This window comes from Triticum urartu, chromosome 7 (genome assembly GCF_003073215.2).
Source record: "Triticum urartu cultivar G1812 chromosome 7, Tu2.1, whole genome shotgun sequence".
Classification (NCBI taxonomy): domain Eukaryota; kingdom Viridiplantae; phylum Streptophyta; class Magnoliopsida; order Poales; family Poaceae; genus Triticum; species Triticum urartu.
The window spans coordinates 368,762,579-368,782,049 of NC_053028.1; the positions used below are offsets into that span (position 1 = coordinate 368,762,579).

General features: G+C 47.5%; 2 long non-coding RNA genes across 2 annotated transcripts; one reads left to right on the top strand and one right to left on the bottom strand.

Annotated features, from left to right (window-relative positions):
• Window positions 1–4,177: 4,177 nt before the first annotated feature.
• On the bottom strand, window positions 4,178–5,656 carry LOC125520260. The gene is made up of 2 exons (XR_007288588.1): window positions 4,829–5,656; window positions 4,178–4,756 (listed from the first exon to the last, which is right to left on the bottom strand). It is a non-coding gene; the product is annotated as an uncharacterized LOC125520260 (long non-coding RNA).
• A 426-nt stretch (window positions 5,657–6,082) lies between these two features.
• On the top strand, window positions 6,083–7,459 carry LOC125520261. The gene is made up of 2 exons (XR_007288589.1): window positions 6,083–6,453; window positions 7,100–7,459. It is a non-coding gene; the product is annotated as an uncharacterized LOC125520261 (long non-coding RNA).
• Window positions 7,460–19,471: the final 12,012 nt, after the last annotated feature.

Below are 19,471 nucleotides of genomic sequence, written 5' to 3' on the forward strand. Positions count from 1 at the left end.
GCCCCCCTAGCCACCTGTGCCCATGGTATTTTTAATGCGTAATTATGTACGCGTGGCACGGATTTCGCCTTTTGGCTGGGACCGGGGTGGGGGCCGCATTGCTATGCGAGCTCGGAACGTGCCAGGCGGTCTTGTTGCCGATTACTTCGGGCGCGCTTGAAGGTGTCTGGATCCTTAATCGCCGAACTAGTGGATTGCCTTAAGAGGCTGCTTTGTGCTTCTGCTGCGAGGGCCGCAGTGTGCTCCTCCATGAGGAGAGAGCGCTCTGTGTTTCCATTAACTGTGATGACCCCCCGAGGTCCTGGCATCTTGAGCTTGAGGTATGCATAATGCGGTACCGCATTGAATCTCGCAAATGCGGTTCGCCCGAACAGTGCATGATAGCCACTGCGGAACGGGACTATGTCAAAGATTAACTCTTCGCTTTGAAAGTTATCCAGGGATCCGAAGACCACTTCCAGTGTGACTGAGCCTGTGCAATGGGCCTCTACACCTGGTATGACGCCTTTGAAGGTCGTTTTTTGTGGGTTTGATCCTTGAGGGGTCTATACCCATTTTGCGCACTGTGTCCTGATAAAACAGGTTCAGGCTGCTGCCGCCATCAATAAGGACTCGAGTGAGGTGAAATCCTTCAATAATTGGGTCTAGGACTAGTGCGGCGAATCCGCCATGACGGATACTAGTGGGGTGGTACCTGCGATCGAAGGTGATCGGACAAGAGGACCATGGGTTGAACTTTGGGGCGACTGGCTCCAACGCATATACGTCCCTTAGCGCACGCTTCCGCTCCCTCTTGGGATGTGGGTTGCGTATATCATGTTCGCCGTCCACACTTGTGGGGGGAACCTCTTCTATCCTCCGGTGTTCGGCTGCCGGGGCTCCTCCTCGTCATCTCTATGTGACCCCTTATCTTTGTTTTCGGCATTTAACTTGTCGGCCTGTTTGAACACCCAACAATCCCTGTTGGTGTGGTTGGCTGGCTTGTCGGGGGTGCCGTGTATTTGACACGAGCGGTCGAGTATACGATCCAAACTGGACGGGCCCGGAGTGCTTCTTTTGAATGGCTTTTTTCGCTGACCGGGTTTAGAGCCTTTGAATCCGGCATTGACAGTCGTATCCTCGGTATTGTCGCTGTTAATGCGGCGCTTATGTTTGTTGCGACGTGACCTGCCATTACCATCCTTGATATCCGAAGTACCATGGTTCTTTGATATGTTATTGCTGCGAGCCAGCCAGCTGTCTTCTCCCGCACAAAAGCGGGTCATGAGTGTCGTGAGGACTGCCATAGATTTTGGCTTTTGCTAGCCAAGGTGCCGGGCGAGCCACTCGTCGCGGATGTTATGCTTAAAAGCTGCTGGGGCTTCTGCATCCGGACAGTCGACGATTTGATTCTTCTTTGCTAGGAACCGTGTCCAGAATTGTCTGGCCGACTCCTCTGTCTGCTGAATTATGTGGCTCAAGTCATCGGCATCCGGCGGTCACACATAAGTGCTCTAGAAGTTGTTGAGGAATGCGGTTTCCAGATCTTCCCAACAGCCAATGGACTCTGCTGGCAAGCTGTTGAGCCAATGCCGAGCTGGTCCTTTGAGCTTGAGGGGGAGGTATTTGATGGCGTGTAGATCATCACCACGGGCCATGTCGATGTGCAGGAGGAAGTCCTTGATCCGTACCGCAGGATCTGTTGTGCCGTCATATGATTCGATATTTACGGGTTTGAAACCCTCTAGGATTTGGTGATCCATTACTTCGTCTGTGAAGCATAGGGGGTGTGCGGTGCCTCTGTACTGGGCTATATCGCGACGCAGCTCAAATAAGTCTTGCCCATCGTGTTCGGCCCGGCCGGATTTACTTTTACTGTATCCGGCGTGACAGTTATCGTTTCGCATAGTGGCGCGCCCTCGTGATCCGTAGATCGATCTTGCGTGTTTTGCTTTCTCCTCCAATATGTCTCGCAGATCTAGCATGTTTCCCAGTGTCTTGTCATTTTTATTTGAGTGGCGTCGGGGTGCGGGCTGGGTTTTTGGCTGAAATGCCTTTCCGTCACGGCCACGAGGTGGCCGGTCAGCCGCATCATATGCTGGAGATGTAGGTTTGAATGCTTCCTCCTCCAGTCGGGGTAGCAACCTACGCTTTGGGTAACTCTTGGAGGGGAGTTCGAGTTTATATTCCTCGGCCGCAAGGACTTCAGTTCATCTGTCAGCTAGCAAATCTTGATCAACTTAAAGCTGCTGTTACTTTTTCTTAAGGCTATTTGCCGTGGCTATAAGCCGGCGCTTGAAGCGCTCTTGTTCGACGGGATCCTCAGGCACGACGAATTCGTCATCACTGAGGCTTGTCTCGTCTTCGGAGGAAGGCATGTAATTATCATCCTCCGTCTCTCCATCTGTCGCTCTCTCTGGAGGGCTGGCTTCTTCATCCTCCTGCCCTAAATCTTGCTGGAGGGGATTGTTATCATCTTCGGCACTGTCCGGAGTGCTATTATCTCCTGTGCCGGGGTCACCGCTTTTGCTTTGGCGAGACTTAGAGCGGCGCCGCTGACGCCGGCGCTTGGGTTGCTTTTTGGAGGGGTCATCCTCTGCTGCCTCATCGCCATTGCCTTCTTTGGGTGTGTCCACCATGTATATATCATATGATGAGGTGGTTGTCCAGTGCCCGGTGGGCAGTGATTCCTCTTCGCCTCCTGCATCATCGTTCATGCCGTCGATGTCTTCAGATTCGAAGTCGAGCATGTCGGTTAAGTCGTCGAAAGTGGCTACTAAGTGGGTGGTGGGTGGGCGGCGAATTTCTTCAGCATCTGCATCCCAATCCTGCCGGACATAGTTCGGCCAGGACTCTCCTGGCAAGGAGAGTGACCTTAATGAGTTCAGTATGTCACCGAAGGGCGAGTGCTGAAAGATATCCGTGAAGGTAAACTCCATGACCGGTGCCCAATCGGATTCGATAGGCACGAGCGCAGGCGGTTAGGAGTCCGTGGCCGGGGAGGAATCCGGTAGTTCGGCGTCACGGCTCTCATGAAGGGTAAGGTCGATACTTGGCTCGATCGCCGATGAGAGTGTGGCCTCCGTGGCGGGGTCTATCCACCCGCCCATGAAAGGCGCAGCTGGCTCCGAATTGAGGTTCGGAGCGGTTGTCGGCGCGATCTCCTGGACATTGTCTGATGCCAGAGCTAGATCATGCTCATCATGACCGTGTGGCGCACTAGGCAGGGGCTTGAATCCGTCGAAGATCAAATCTCCGCGGATATCAGTCGTGTAGTTTAAGATTCCAAACCTGACCTGATGGCCAGGGCGTAATTCTCGATCTGCTCCAGATGGCCAAGCGAGTTGGCCCGTAGTGCGAAGCCGCCGAATACAAAGATCTGTCCAGGAAGAAAAGTCTCACCCTGGACTACATCGCTATCGATGATCGAAGAAGCCATCAAGCCTAATGGTGACGACACAGAGGAACTCTCAATGAAAGCACCAATGTCGGTGTCAAAACCGACGGATCTCGGGTAGGGGGTCCCAAACTGTGCGTCTAAGGCAGATGGTAATAGGAGGCAAGGGACACGATGTTTTACCCAAGTTTGGGCCCTCTTGATGGAGATAAAACCCTACATCCTGCTTGATTATTCTTGATAATATGAGTAGTACAAGAGTTGATCTACCACGAGATCGGAGAGGCTAAACCCTAGAAGCTAGCCTATGGTATGATTGTATAGTGTCCTACGGACTAAAACCCTCCGGTTTATATAGGCACCGGAGGGGCTAGGGTTATACAAGGTCGGTTACAAAGGAGGAAATATACATATCCGTATTGTCTAGCTTGCCTTCCACGCCAAGTAGAGTCCCATCCGGACACGGGACGAAGTCTTCAATCTTGTATCTTCATAATCCAACAGTCCGGCCAAAGGATATAGTCCGGCTGTTCGGAGACCCCCTAATTCAGGACTCCCTCAGCGAGGATGAAGTGGAAAATGAATACCACACTCGTTGGGCTCCATGGTGGGGATGATCTGCCCCTTGGTCGGAAGCAGGTGGGCGATTCCTTAGGCCAAGTACCCCGCTTCCCAGAGCTCAGTGATGTTCTCCTTCATGAGAGGCAGCCATCCACTTGCCTTGCGTTTCGGATCCGGACATGATCGGAGTGCTTTTTGGAGGCGGAAAGGATGGAAGCTTGGGCGCTGGAGCTCAAGATCGATGCAATTATTTTCTCTCTCTTTTTCACAAAGTGAACCACAAAGGGATTTACAACGAACTGTACCTATATTGTAAAAAAGAACACCAACAATTTGACTGCAAAATTATATTGGACCGCTGAGGGTCGGCGGCAATGGGCCATGTGCCCTGTGCACGGTGAGAGGTAAAGGGGGAGTACAGGGGCGAGGTCGTTGTCCTCACGGTCAATGGAAAGCACCACCAGGGCCATATTCGCCGGCGGAAAGTGAAGAAAAGGTGGAACTAGATGATGCGCACTGCTTTTTCTCAAAAAAAGATGATACGCACTGCACAGGAACCGCACAAAACCGAAGTTTTTTATCGGACCACGTCAGTGAGGTGCACACGGGGCGTCAACTGCACTCCACGGCCACGCGCATCAAACCGTATCGCGTGCCCACTGGGATTGGACCTCGCTCCTCGCCGAAGGGAGTATGCACTCCGTGCGCAAGTAGTGAAGGTCGGAGGTTGACATGGCAGAGAGAGGAAGCCGTCCTCGCCTCAGACGAAGCAGCAGGAAAAGGCGGGGCGTGGCCAGCGCCAAGGATTTTCACAATGAACTGCAAAAAAATATTCAGTGAGCTGCAAAAAATACTCAAAGGAGCTGCAAATAGGGGGGAGGCGGATCCAACACTGAACGGCGACTGGTGTTTTTGGCTGCCGCAGTCGCTATAGTCCACAAGTACTAGCACACAGGTAAGAGCTCGTCGAGGTACGGCTTGGGGGAGGGGAACCAGATCGGTGCTGGTAGGTAGCGGGGCCGGATACAAGAACTTCTCCTTCCTCCTCTCCGCTGGTGGCCTAAACCGCTGTGAGGCTGCATCCAGTGGGGAAGGCAAGGGCGCGACGTCGGCGGTGGCGGTCCGGAGCACCCCTTCATGGAGGTGGCGGCGGCCCAGAGCCCCTCTGCCTCCCCTGGATGGATCTGGTGGTGGGGTGGTCCGAGTCCCACGCGAGGCATAGCTCGCCATGGAAGGGGACGAGGGACCCTCGCAGCCGAGGTTGGTGGTGGCACGATGTCCGACAGTGGGGCCTCCGTCGGCTGCGAGCCGAAGCTTACCGCGATGAGGCGGGGTTGGAAGGTGGATCTGACCGCCGTTGATGGAAGGCCGGTCTGGGGAGGGGAAGGCAGAGCATCAAGCGCACCGGACGGGACGTGGTGGCACCATGACCACGGGGAGGAGGAGGAGATGGGTGCGGGAAGGCCGTTGCTTGGCAGCGGCGGAACCGGCGTGGGAGAAGCCGGATGGGGGTGGGGCGGCGTCGGCGGGGCAAGAAGCGGGTTGGGGGTGGGGCGGCGTCGGTGTGGGAAGAAATCCAGTGGGGATGGGGCGACGCGCCCTGGAAGAGCAGAAGGTGGATCTGGGGAGGGGAATTGTGGCAGAGGAGAAGGGAGGTGGGATGCGTGGTTGGAGGTTGGTGGGTTCGTTTTAGGCGTCCGGCAGGGGTTCAACGTGTTAGCGGAATAAGCTTTTTTGTTAGGAGTCAAGGGGTGCATCTATTCTAATAACACCTCTTAAGAGTCTTATTCTAATAACATTTCGCTTATTCTAATAAGACCGGACGCCCATCCGATAGAACAACAGTCCACCCCACCTACCCACGGGCACAAACCAAAAACCACTCCACGCCGCCTCCTCCCTGAACCCCCCCCCCCCCCCCCCCCCCCCCCCCCCCCCCCCCCCCCCCCCCCCCCCCCCCCCCCCCCCCCCCCCCCCCCCCCCCCCCCCCCTCACGCCTCCCACCGCGCCGCCCACCCACCACCACGTCCACCACCTCCCACTACGTTGACCACTACCCACCACCATCTTCCACAACGCCAGCCAACCACCACGGTCGGTCTGCCGCGGCCGCCCTCCCCAAATCACAGCCGTGCAACCCCTCCCCAGGCCGCTGCCACGCCACCTCTCCCTAGGACGCCGTTGTGCCCCTGGCCGACGCCGCCTCCTACTACACCCCTCCGCCGCCGGCCATCATGCCTGACAGATCGCCAGGCCGACCCCACCTTCCTCCGCCCTGGCTACCAACCCCCCACCCCCGCGATGCCCCGTTGCTGGATCGGTCCCCCTCTCCATCCCCTGCTAGCCCACGACGGCCTCCCCTGCCACGAGAACCAACCCTTGGCGCCTCCTCCCATGGCGGTCGCCCCGACCTCATCGATGAGGCGGGCTGACAGCGACCTCCCTCGTTCTCGTCTCCCGTCGTTGTCGCTGCGACAGAACTGTTGTTGTGGGCGCCGGCAATGGCAGCAGCAAAAGTGAGCTCCTTCTGCCCTCTTACCCATCCTCCTCCGCTACAGATCACAAATCGGTAGCCGTCGGGCAGGACGACGATGACTTTGACTCCTCCTGTGAGAACAGCAACCATGTCACCCCCAGGAACCCCTGTTTCCCCAAATGAAGTTATGTTGATCCTCAATTGCAGCTCTGCTAGGTGCTAGTGCTGATTTTTGTGTGTGTATGTATGCGTATGTGGATGTGTAAAACAACAGAAAGATGTATTGTGTCCCTGAGCGTCATCAGCAGCCATAGGCAATGGCACAAAAACAGAATGTGCGCTTGCGGTTTGGTTAGTTTGGTTGTGCAATATTTTCTTTTTGTTTGTGTGGTTCACTTGTCTGTTAAAATTACTCAACTCATGTTGGTGGGAGGTAACGGTCTTTTGATGTAACTGTAATTTTTAATGCAGCCCACTTTCCCATTCATGCATCTCACTAACATTGATTATGTAGTCTAGATGAGTTTTAAAAAGAAACTGAACAGAAACCAAAACATCAACATCTCAAAGAAGTTCGCTTATTATTAGATGTACTTCACTTGCTCGGTCCATGTAGTCCACTCGCTAGGACCGATCATTGCCCATTCATGTAGCTCACTAACATTGATCATTGCTCCCTGTTGCAGTTCGATCGAGGCCCATGGCTCCTCCGGCCGGGAGTTCGCAGTTCAGTTTCAAAGTGTTTTGGATAGTTTTCGGTTCAGGGCTTCTTCTGTGTGGTTCCTTGCTTTTTCTTTGAAATTTTTGTGTCTGATCCAGAACTTCACCTCCGCGTTGAGTCCAGAATTGCAGTATAGTGCATAGTACAAAGGAGTTTACTTTGTAAAATATTGTACAAAGGAGTTCACTTTTTATTATTTTTGGAGGAATTTTTTTGCAAATTTGTAAGGACATGGTGTATAATTTGTTAAAATCGATGCAGCTCACTAAGGAAACCTTTGTGGTGCACTTTGCAAAACAAAGGTGTCCACTTGTAAAAAAATGTATAGAGGAGTTCACTTTTTATTATTTTTGGAGGATTTTTTTTTGCGAATTTGTCAGGACATGGTGTATAATTTATTAAAATCGATGCAGCTCATTAAGAAAACCTTTGAGGTGCACTTTGCAAAACAAAGGAGTTCACTTTGTAAAAAATGTATAGAGGAGTTCACTTTTTATTATTTTTGGAGGAATTTTTTTGTAAATTTGTAAGGGCATGGTGTATAATTTGTTAAAATCGATGCAGCTCGTTAAGAAAACCTTTGCGGTGGACTTTGCAAAACAAAGGAGTTCACTTTTAAAAAAGGACTTTGCTAACTTCCACCCAGTCGGAAGTTAAGCAACAGATCCGCACAATTTCTCACTTTTCTAATTTGTATGCATGCACTAGCTTCATCTAATTTTTTTGTGCGTGTCCACTGTCTACTAGCAGTTAATTAGCAGCTACTAATCATATACATGCAGAAAAAATGAGGATGATGTCATCAAAGATTCTTCCCAATGCGAAAATTTAAAATATTTTGTAGCTTTAACCGTCACTCCGATTGAAAAACCGTTTTCATATAAAAGATTCATTGCGAGAAGATCTTCAAAACAAGATCCCATATTAATATGTTTTGACAATTTTTTTCATGTCAAAATTTATTAGGCTCACGCTAAGTAAGTTATCATGTCTCTAGTTCATAAGTTACCATCTTGTTTATAAAGAAATTACCGGGGCATAAAAATGGTCAACCAACCTTCTCCCGAGGTGCAAATGAACGAGAGGAAATAATAGGTGATGTCATCTTAGCTTCCCCCTATTTCAAAACTTCAAAATATTTTGTAGCTCAAACCATCGGTCATATTAAAAATCCGTTTTCACATAAAAGATTTGTTGCGACCAGACCTTCAAAGCTAGATCCCATATTGATATATTTCTATGATTATTTTTTGGATCAAAAGTTACCAGTCCCAGACTAAGTAAGTTATCACGATACGTGATAACTATGTTACATCTTGTTTATGTTGAAATTACCGGGGCACAAAAATGACCCTTCTACCTTTCTCCCAATGTGCAAATGAACCGGAGGACAAAAAAGACGATGTCATCTTAGATTTTCCTCTATTTTAAAACTTTAAAATATTTTGTAGCTCAAATCATCGGTCCGATCAAAAAATCATTTTCACATAAAAAATCCATCATGACGAGAGCCTCGAAACTAGATCCCATGTTGATATGTTATGACGACTTCTTTCAGATCAAAAGTTACCACTAATGGGCTAAGTAATTTATCACGCATGTGCGACATATGTTACCATGTTGCTTACACGGATATTGCGGGGGCACAAATCTGGTTTCTCTAACCTCCTTATCAGCTCAGGTTAAAGTTACCGCGGTGTTTGTGCGTGAGTTATCATGTATACAATGCCTATATTACCAAACTATTTACACAAATGTTATCGGGGCATGTTTTTAAACAACTACATCGCCAAAATTATCAGGACTAAGGCACATAAGTTTTCAGGTCTGCACTGTGTAAGTTACCATGCTATTCGCAGAAAATTTATTGGGGGGATATTTCATCAACCCCCTCCCCCCCCCCTCACCAAAGTTATCAGGACCGTGGCACATAAGTTATCAAGTCCGCGATGTGTGAGTTACCATGCTATTCGCATAAAAGTTACCAAGGGATATTTCGTCAACCACCCCTGCGCCCCTCACCGGCGGCAAAGTTACCCGGACCGAGATACATAAGTCATCAGGTTTGGGATGAGTGAGTTACCGTGCTATTAACATTAAAGTTATTGTGGGTACATTTTTTCACCCCCTCCCAAAGTTATCAGCACCGAGGCACATAAGTTATCAGGTCTACGATGTGTGAGTTACCATGTTATTCACGCAAAAGTTACCTGGCGGTATTTCATCAACCCCTCCCCCATGCCAAAGTTATCAAGACTGAGGTACATAAGTCATCAGGTCTGCAATGTGTGAGTTACCATGCTATTCACATAAAGTTACCAGGGGAATATTTCATCAACCACCCATGCCCCCCGCGCCAAAGTAATCAGGACCATGGGACATAAGTTATCAGGTTTGTGATGTGTAAGTTACCATGCTAATCACAAGGAAGTTATCGGGGGTATATTTCGTCACCCCCCCCCCCCCCCCCCCCCCCCCCCCCCCCCCTCTGAGGTAGTGGAGGAAGAGGCCCCCGCGCCATCTTGATCGCGGACGACAACTCCTCCTTGACGGTAAGATGGTGGTGGCACAGCAGCGATGGTGGCACGTCCATGCTGCCGTACCTGCTATGTGGCGGGGACGCAGACTCCTTATTGACCCGGCGTCCAATCGATCTAGACCTCGCGGTGGTGCGGTGGCGAGGCCGACTCCTCCTTCATGTGGCGTCCGATCTAGACGTCACGATTGTGTCGGGGCGAGGCTGGCTCGTCCTTCATAGGCAGGAGCGGGGACGCTGGCTCGTGCTTCACGTGGTGGCGCGGCGGGGACGACGGCTCCTCCTTCACGCGCGGCGGCGATGGCGGAGAAGGACCCATGTAACGGAGCGACCGCTTCGTCATTATCTCGATCTGACTGATGAAATCTTCGTTCGTTAGAGCGGCCTCCTTGAGGAGTCGAGGAGGCTGTTGCGGTGGCGGCTGGTCCTCCTCATCACCGAAGGAGATGACGATCTCCTCCTTGGCGGATGAGCTGGCCGCCGTGCACACCGACGGGCTGAGAGAGCGTGGGCGGCGGCGCCAAGAACTGCCGAAGTTATCATCTCTAATGTGTGTATATTATCATGCCATTTACATAGAGGTTACCGTGGATATATTTTTTAACAAATTTTATCCCGGGGTCAAAAGCTACCGTGTGCGTAAATTATCATGTTATTTACACAGAAATTACCGGGGTATTTATTTTTTTCCCAGGTCAAAAAGTTACCTTGATTTTTGTGCGTGAGTTATCATCTCTGTTGTGTGCATATTATCATGCTATTTACACATAGGTTATCGGGCGTATGTTTTTTAACAAATTTATCCAGGGCTAAACAATATCGTGGTGCGCAGATTACTATTGGAGGGGGGGAGGGTGTGTTTTTCAAAAATGTTTTGTACGTAAGTTATCAGTTTCAGTGCATATATTATCAATGTTATTCACACCGAAGTTATCGAAGGTATGTTTGGATATTTTGTCTTGGGTCAAAATGTTATATTTTTAATTATTTTTTCTTGGGTCAAATTATGATGATGATGATGATTATACCTAGGTTAGCAGGTCTAGAAGACCGAAAGCCATTTTTCTTCTGATATGGTAGTAAAAATAAGGCTGCGGAATAATTTTTTTGTATAAATAACACCGAAGGGATCAGTTGTCTCAAGTGGCAATGCAGCCAGCTAGTAGACATGCCAGCTTTGGTTCGATTCCTCTTCATGCAAACACACACTTTATTTTTCTACTCTTTTCCTCTTGTCATGTAAGTACGCATCAGACCCTGCAAAAAAATAAGGGTGTGGCCAATGCATAGCCCCAGGGTGATGCCTCACATGCTGTCGGGGATATACCCCGCGGTGTAAACCGGCCGGAAGTTAACCCGGCCGGACTTGGTGGATTATCTGAAGACCCCGCTGACACTTGGCGAGTTACTGGCGACCCGCCTTGACTTGACAGTTTACAAGCAACCCACCTGGTCATTATGACTCACTGGTGATCCGGCGTGCGGGACAGGCAGATGACAAGGCCCAAGACCCAGAAGGCCGGTTCACGTTTAATGGTGGGCCGGTTTAAGAGGAAAGGCAGGAGGAATATTATCTTACAAGGAGCTAAGACCTAGACTTGTATCCGGTTTGTATTAGAGATAGACTAGTCCTAATCCTAATAGGACTCTACATGTAACCCGCCCCTCCAACATATATAAGGAGGGGCAGGGCTCCTCAAAGGGGGAGAAGATTCACAAGTTCCACGAGTTGGACAAGTTAGGTTTAGACAATAGCTCTCGAGATAGAGCACTCTTGTACCATGATCATCATCATCAATATCAATGAAGCAGGATGTAGGCTTTTACCTCCACCGTGAGGGGCCGAACCTGGGTAAAACCTCGCGTCTCTCGTCCCGCTCAACCCCTCTCAAGCTACCACATAGATGTGTTGGCCTCGCGACTAAGTCCTGACACTAAGGACATCTACCGTGACAATTCCACGACAGTTGGCGCCCACCGTGGGGCTCGCGCACGGTGGTGTTAAGTTCTTGGAGGGATCTATCTCAGGGATCGAGAAGTTCATGATTTTTCCGGATGAAGAAGAGACGATTTAGAAAGATATGCATCAACTTCAAAGTTTATTGGTTCAGATTTATAATCTGGGATGTCTGAGTTTACAAGAGATTAGGGTTGCAGCGTCCTATGCACCGCCGCCGACACGACCTGTGGCGGAGGTCAGCCTCAACTCGATTTCCTATGCAATCAATCAAGCCATCAAATTTCCAAGTCGCCGAGACAAGCAATTTCTGCTATCGTGCACTGTTTCGCTGGTTCAAAGTTCCAGGGGGCGTTAACTCGTAGCTGTTGGTGCTACTTCTTTTGGATAAAGGCCGAAGCCAATTCAATCTGGTACTCCTACCACGAGTACTACTCGGAGGCCTGTACTTGCACATGTGAGCTCTCAATCAAACTTTTCCTCAAGCCGGTCTGTCCGTGAGCAGCAATATTATAATGGAAGAAAAAGTTGGATATGAAGGGAGCTGCTGCTCTGTGCAATGAGCCGCCTCAAAATTACTATACCTTCTGCTGTACCCTTGCGCCTGGCCTGCCGCTGCTATAACTTTGCCTCATCTCTGAGCAACTTCGCCGCCAAGATGGAATCAGACTCTGTTGTGACCTCGTTCCAAACTGCCCCGCGTGAACCTCGCGATAGCCGGAGCCTCGCCAACTGCGCCTCGCTGGCCGGGTCCCCAATGGCGAGTCAACACCAAGCCACGCTTGGTTTCGCTCCAAACCGTCACCGGGCATCACCGCTGCGACCGCGACTCCGCCTAGCCGATGAACCGGATTCCAACTACAGAGCTGCCGCGGTCTCGAGGGGGTGGCTAAATTGCTGTTGAATCTACTGGAGATTATTCACGAACACTGAATACGGATCATCCGTCGTGTGCACAAATCAGGTGATATCCATCTAAGGTTTATTTTATTAGCGCATAATATTTTTTTCCAAGAAACAATTACTTTGGCATGTGATATTTTTGACACAGGGCAATTGTTCATTACAAATGAGGAGTTATATTACAGGCACGTAGCACGCGCTAGCAATGCTCTGCACCGGCGTTTCGTCTGTATCAACCACCCGGTGAAGGAACGTGCGCAAGTTACTGTCCCGATGGTCCGGTTTACATCAGCTTGCCGGGACTGCGCCCGCGGTTAACTCACCCGTCCGTGACGGTTTACGACATTGGTGCTGATCTTCTCCGTCTGCCCCGGCTTACCGTGTCGCGGCAGACTCATCTGTCGGAACTACCTCTGATGCTGCGGTCATCTTTGCTGTCCGTCTCTCACGGCCCGGTCTACATCAACATACCGAACCGCACCTGTCTGCATGAGCTGTTTATTGAGTATGAGCAAGTCACTGCTTGCGTAGCCTGGATTTCTTTCAATAAATTGAAGGCAAATTATCATTCAGCCACCGTCCGCACTGGATGGTTCAATGGGCAGGCGCACAAATCGCCGCCACTACAGTTTGGTTAACTTCAAATCGCCAGTTGGAAGGAACCATTGGCCGAGTTGCTGACACGGCTCATATGGGATCATTTACAACCCGCCGCAGTCACCTCAACCTTCTACGGATTCACGTCGTGCTATTAACGCCAATGATATACAAGTTATGCCGGTTTATATCACGGTCAAATATGGAGAGTCTCAAGCCAACTCCTCGAGTCACCTTTGAAACCCGGGGGCTACGATGACATGACTCAGCGAATCTTGCCAGTTTTAGCAAATTTAAGAACCGTAGGACGATGGAGGGAAGGATAACACGGTCCCGGAGGCTACTGTTATATTGCTAAAAGTTTAAAGGCCGTCAGAAAATTTCCGGCTTAGAAAGTATATGACAGTTATAAGATCCCGGCTCGATGAAGAAGTTCCAGATCATCAGAAATGACTCCGGTTTAGAATCCGGCTCAAGAGACATCTTCCTCCTCCAAAGCTCTGAAGCGCTCAAATCCGGTTTAACAATGTCCGGTTCAAAAAGGAATTAACTTCTCGCAAGTTCGAGTTTAAAGGCCGTCAGAAAATTTCCGGCTGAAAATGAAGATTCCGATTTAAAATCTGGTTCAAGGGAAAGATATCTCCCACAAAGCTTTGAAGCTCTCAATATCCGGTTCAAGATCCCGGTTCAAGAAGAATTTATCTCTTGCAAAAAAAGTTAAAAATTGCCAAAGAGGACCTGCTGCCATGATGCGCGGTTCAAACATGGGTATCCCGCCTTACTGGCCTGACATAATATTGATCACATGGGGGCTTCTGCTTTATAAAGCGGGGTCTCTGTTCTTTTACATCATGTGTGGTTACACGGAGTTGTTCTAAAGCGGCCTCCGGTTGACCCCCTGAGTTAGTTTTTCAAAAAAGCATCATGTTATATCACTTGGGGGTTTGGTCGTGTCCGAACCAGTACAATACCACTTGATAGGCGAGAGCCACCAGATCACTTGGGGACTTGGTCACGTCTGAACCAGTCATGCCTCTTGATCGGCCTAAGGCCACAGAATCACTTGGGGGTTTGGTCGAACCCGAACCATTGCCATGCCACTTGATCGGCATAAATGCCACAGTTTCATTTGGGGACCTGGCTGACTAGAACCATAGTTACACCTATCGGGAGCTTGGTCGTGTTCGGCCATGGTAACGCCATCTGATCAGCTCAAATAAACCTTTTTTTGCAAACGGTTTTGTCATTGCCTTTGCCTCACACTTTTCTTTGAAAGGTATTTCTTTCTTTTTATTGCGTTTTTTAAACCGACAAAGTTTTCAACCAATCAATTGACGGAACACAGTTCACGTCAATCCAGAGACTATTTGCCCGGTTTGATCCTTGTTGTTAACATCCTCTTATGGAGTAACACGGTGTTTATCACAACCCGGCACGGTTTTATCATAAACCGACACAATATGTAAGGAGTTATCAGTACTCAAGATTTGGGTTATCACCCTTACTACAAAAAGTTGGTAAAACCAACGATGTGATTCAATGTCACAGGTATGATATATTTCATATTTGATTATTCTAAATGCAGCCTTGCTTATAAACCCAGGTTATATGTTGGGCATTATGACCCGTCCGGCGGTAAACCGCCAGGACACTTTAAACTTGTTGTATGCAGAAACAGGTTGAATAAAGCATGATCACCGGTGTTTATTAAACCGGTAGTATGATCCGGTGTTTATTAAACCGGCCTGGCTTTGGACAATAAGTCGCCAGTATATATTTGGATTGCGCCATTGGAATCATGCGCTTATAAATCATTAGGTTATATTATTCAAATAGCCAAACTTGGCTGAAATTTCATTATGATATTGAATGAATAAGGTTTTCATACCGGATTATATTATCTTGAATAGCCAACATGGCTGGATTTTTATTATTAAGGTTTTCAAAGTCGCTATAGCGCAATGCCTACTCTTTTATCAAAGGATATGATTTATTCTACAATGGAAGGAATAGTCCCGAGTCGCTGCAGGCTTACAACCCGGCACTTGGGAGCTACATTATTCAAATCAAGATTACATGCAAGTCTCATGTCGCTGCAAGCATGCATCATGACACTTGGGGGCTAATGCAAAGTCATTTTTACTAGTCTTATTTGAAGACCCGACTCATCATATTATAATGAGCCGGCCCTTGGGGGCTACCAATTGCTCCTGTCAACAATTCAAGGTACACAAGTTTTCGTCCATAATATTGAAGGATCCATTGCTCAGTTGGTAAAGCACAAAGCTCTTAACCTTGTGGACGTGGGTTCAAGCCCTACGATGGAAGCTACATTATAAGATGTTATTTTCATTGAAGTATATATCAAGTCCCGGTTCAGTATTATCTTACTAAGCCGGCCCTTGGGGCTACACTTCATGTTCAAGTTTACATGAAATTATATTTACAAAGTTCCTGCTCATTATTGCATAATGACCCGGCCCTTGGGGGTTACACTGATTGAAGTTTTTATAAGCAATTACAAGTCCCAGGTTGCTGCAAGCATGACAACCCGGCACTTGGGGGCTACATATATGGAGTATTCAGTTTATATGATTGAGATGAACAAACCGGATTTCTTCAAGGTTGAAACACTTATTGGAGCAAGTCTTAAGTTATCACTATGTTCTCCTCTTAAGACTTGGGGGCTACAGGTATTATGCATATAAAGGAGGAACATCTTCATTTTATCAGTTTTGAGCAAATCAGGAAGATCAATTACATGACCCGGTGTCGACAACAATTATGACCCGGCGCCATCAATATTTATAAACCGGCCATTTTGGTAATATTAAACTGGCAAGTTTTACATCTTCAAACCGGCTGAATATCAGATAAGTATTTTCAGACCCATATTTCTTAAATCGGTGCTTTGGGAGCTGAGTCAAAGGAGTTATTCTTCACAATATTTCTCGGTGACAAACCAATGTCGGCAAATTGATTATGAAGCTAGTCTGTTGACCCGGATTTCTCAGAAGGAGGAAATAACAAGGACTTAAGGATGATCAGGTACCGGTTTACAAAAATTCTTAACCCGGAGCATAACCTGTCAAATTTGTTCTTGTGTTTATTTTGTAGCATAAGTTTACCATGAATAAATCCAAGCTAAACTTGGGGGCTAATGTCGGGGATATACCCCGCGGTGTAAACCGGCTGGAAGTTAACCCGGCCGGACTTGGTGGATTATCTGAAGACCCCGCTGACACTTGGCGAGTTACTGGCGACCCGCCTTGACTTGGCGGTTTACAAGAAACCCACCTGGTCATTATGACTCACTGGTGATCCGGCGTGCGGGACAGACAGATGACAAGGCCCAAGACCCAGAAGGCCGGTTCACGTTTAATGGTGGGACGGTTTAAGAGGAAAGGTAGGAGGAATATTATCTTACAAGGAGCTAAGACCTGGACTTGTATCCGGTTTGTATTAGAGGTAGACTAGTCCTAATCCTAATAGGACTCTACATGTAACCCGCCCCTCCAACATATATAAGGAGGGGCAGGGCTCCTCAAAGGGGGAGAAGATTCACAAGTTCCACGAGTTGGACAAGTTAGGTTTAGACAATAGCTCTCGAGATAGAGCACTCTTGTACCATGATCATCATCATCAATATCAATGAAGCAGGATGTAGGCTTTTACCTCCACCGTGAGAGGCCGAACCTGGGTAAAACCTCGCGTCTCTCGTCCCGCTCAACCCCTCTCAAGCTACCACATAGATGCGTTGGCCTCGCGACTAAGTCCTGACACTAAGGATATCTGCCGTGACAATTCCACGACACATGCCATGTAGGATCAGATAACAGAAAAAGTAGGTTCGGATGGGGAAGCGAGATCCTCTCCAGGAGGCGGGTGCTTAAAGACAAAAAGTATGGTCTAGTGCATAAAGTTGAAAAAGTTGAAATGGAGAGGAGGGATGCATGTGTAGTGAGAGTCATTTTTTATTCTTTGATGAGAACTACTAGTAGTAGCTTGCATTGGGGAGAAAAAAAATCAACACATATATTTCAAATTACTTTTTGTCATGAGATCCATATGCCACCATTGTACATTCCCTGCCGCATTAGAACAATCGATCTCTCAATCCAAAACCTGCCGCATTATGTGGACGTGTGGGCCAGGAGCCGCATGATGTGGGCCTGTGGGCCAGGAGAGGGAAAGAAATCCCACGAGAAAGATTACCATACCTGGAGAGATAAGTGCGTGGACCACGGGGGAGAGAGGAAAAAACGAACGAGCGATGTGGGCGCACATAGTGCGGGATCGGACCGTGAAGCAATCAATGTAGCAGTTACTCGCAAGATCGTGGTCGCAGGATAAACATCGTACGGCCACGAGATCGTTCGGATTTGACGCAAAAATCTGGACGGCAGGATTTTAGCTTTGCCGTTTAAAAAAATGTAGAGAGGAGTTCACTTTTTATTATTTTTGGAGGAATTTTTCACCATTTAGAACAAAAGTGCATTTAAAATATGCAAATGTAGTGCGCTTTGGTCTTGTAAAAAAGTCCACTACAAAGAAAAATGCATTTAAAACATGCAAATGCAGTGCGCTTTGGTCTTGTAAAAAAGTCCACTACAAAGAAAAATGCATTTAAAACATGCAAGTGCAGTGCGCTTTGGTCTTGCAAAAAAGTCCACTACGAAGAACTTTTTGATACACTTCATTTAAAACAAAAATGAATTTAAAAAATGCAAATGCGGTGCACTTTGGTCTAAAATGCATTTAAAAAACATGCAAATGTGGTGCACTTTGATCTTGAAAGAAGTTCAATCTGAATGACTTCTTAGTACACTACATTTGAAACAAAAACGCATTAAAAAAATGTAGTGCGCTTGACTGTCTGATGCATTGCGGTTTTTAGTCCGAAGCAGTGCGGTTTTCTGTCTGATGCGGTCCACTCATTAGTGTCGCGAAAAAACAGTGTCGCATTTCGATAAAATCAAAACTGCTCTTAAACTGTATGGAATTAGAGAGTGTGTTCAAAATAAAAAAGTTGCGTCTCGTCGATATCTTTCTAATGGCGTATCATTTGAATCATTCCGACCAGCGGCTTGTAAAAATTCGCAAAAAACGGCCGCTGTCACTCATCGTTCGCTGCATGATTTTTAAAATTAACTTAAAACTGTAAGGAATCTCAGAATAATTTCTACATATGAAAGTTGCGCTTGATCTGTAGATTTCCAACGGCATATCACACGTCTTGTTTTGACAAACGGTTAAAAAACTGCAGCGAAAACAGTACAAAAAATTTGCAAAAAATTGAAAAACAGAATTCCCCGATTAAGTAAATTTGAAATTGCTCTTAAACCGTTATGAACTAGAGAAAGTAATACATACGAAAAAGTTGCCGCTCGATGATATATTTCCAACTGCTTACCATTTGCTTCATTCTGATAAGCGGTTTGCGAATAAACACGAAAAGACGCTCGATGCCACTCGTTGGGCGCCCACCGTTTTTGAAACTGCTCTTAAACTGCGAGGAATCTCGAAAAGTGTTCAACATGGTGAAGTTGTGCCTAATCCATAGCTTTCCAATGGTATATTATACGCCTTGTTCCGACAAACGGTTAAAAACTAGAGCGAAAACCGTATCGAAAAAACATTGTATGTAGTTCTTTCCGATGCGAAGTTCACTAGTGTATGCATTGCAGTGTCTTTGCTACAGAAAGTGCAGTGCCCTCGCGTTGAGCATGCAGTTCGAAAGTGCTGGCAGAATAACTATTCTGCTAATATTAACAGAATAGGCCGGCTATATATATATATATATCCTACTACCGGGTGTAGTAACACCCATGTCTCATATACTACCATGTGGTAGTATATTCACTACTTTATCATTTTTAGTATGTTCATATACTATATCTAAGATACTCCAATGTGAGTTATATGAAAAAATTCCAAGTGAACCCATAGTTTTATTGTATTTGTGAAATACGTACATATTTGTACGCAAAATGAAGTATGCACAAAATATGATACATACTACCAAAAAAGTAGTATATATATACTACCTAAAGATTCTTATTTACTACATACTACGCATACGTACTCTCCAATGTGATAGATACTACCTAGAACGTATGAAACAAAAGTGAGAGTAACTACACCCGGTAGTAGGAAAATACAGCCGGTCTATTATACTAATATTAGCAAAATAGTTATTTTGACAACACTTCCGCACTACACGCTCAACGCGAGAGCAGTGCATTTTCTATAGCAAGAGCACTGCAATACAGACTAGTGAACTTCGTGTCGGAAAAAACTGCACGCGGTGTTTTTTGGTATTGTCTTCGCTCTAATTTTTAACC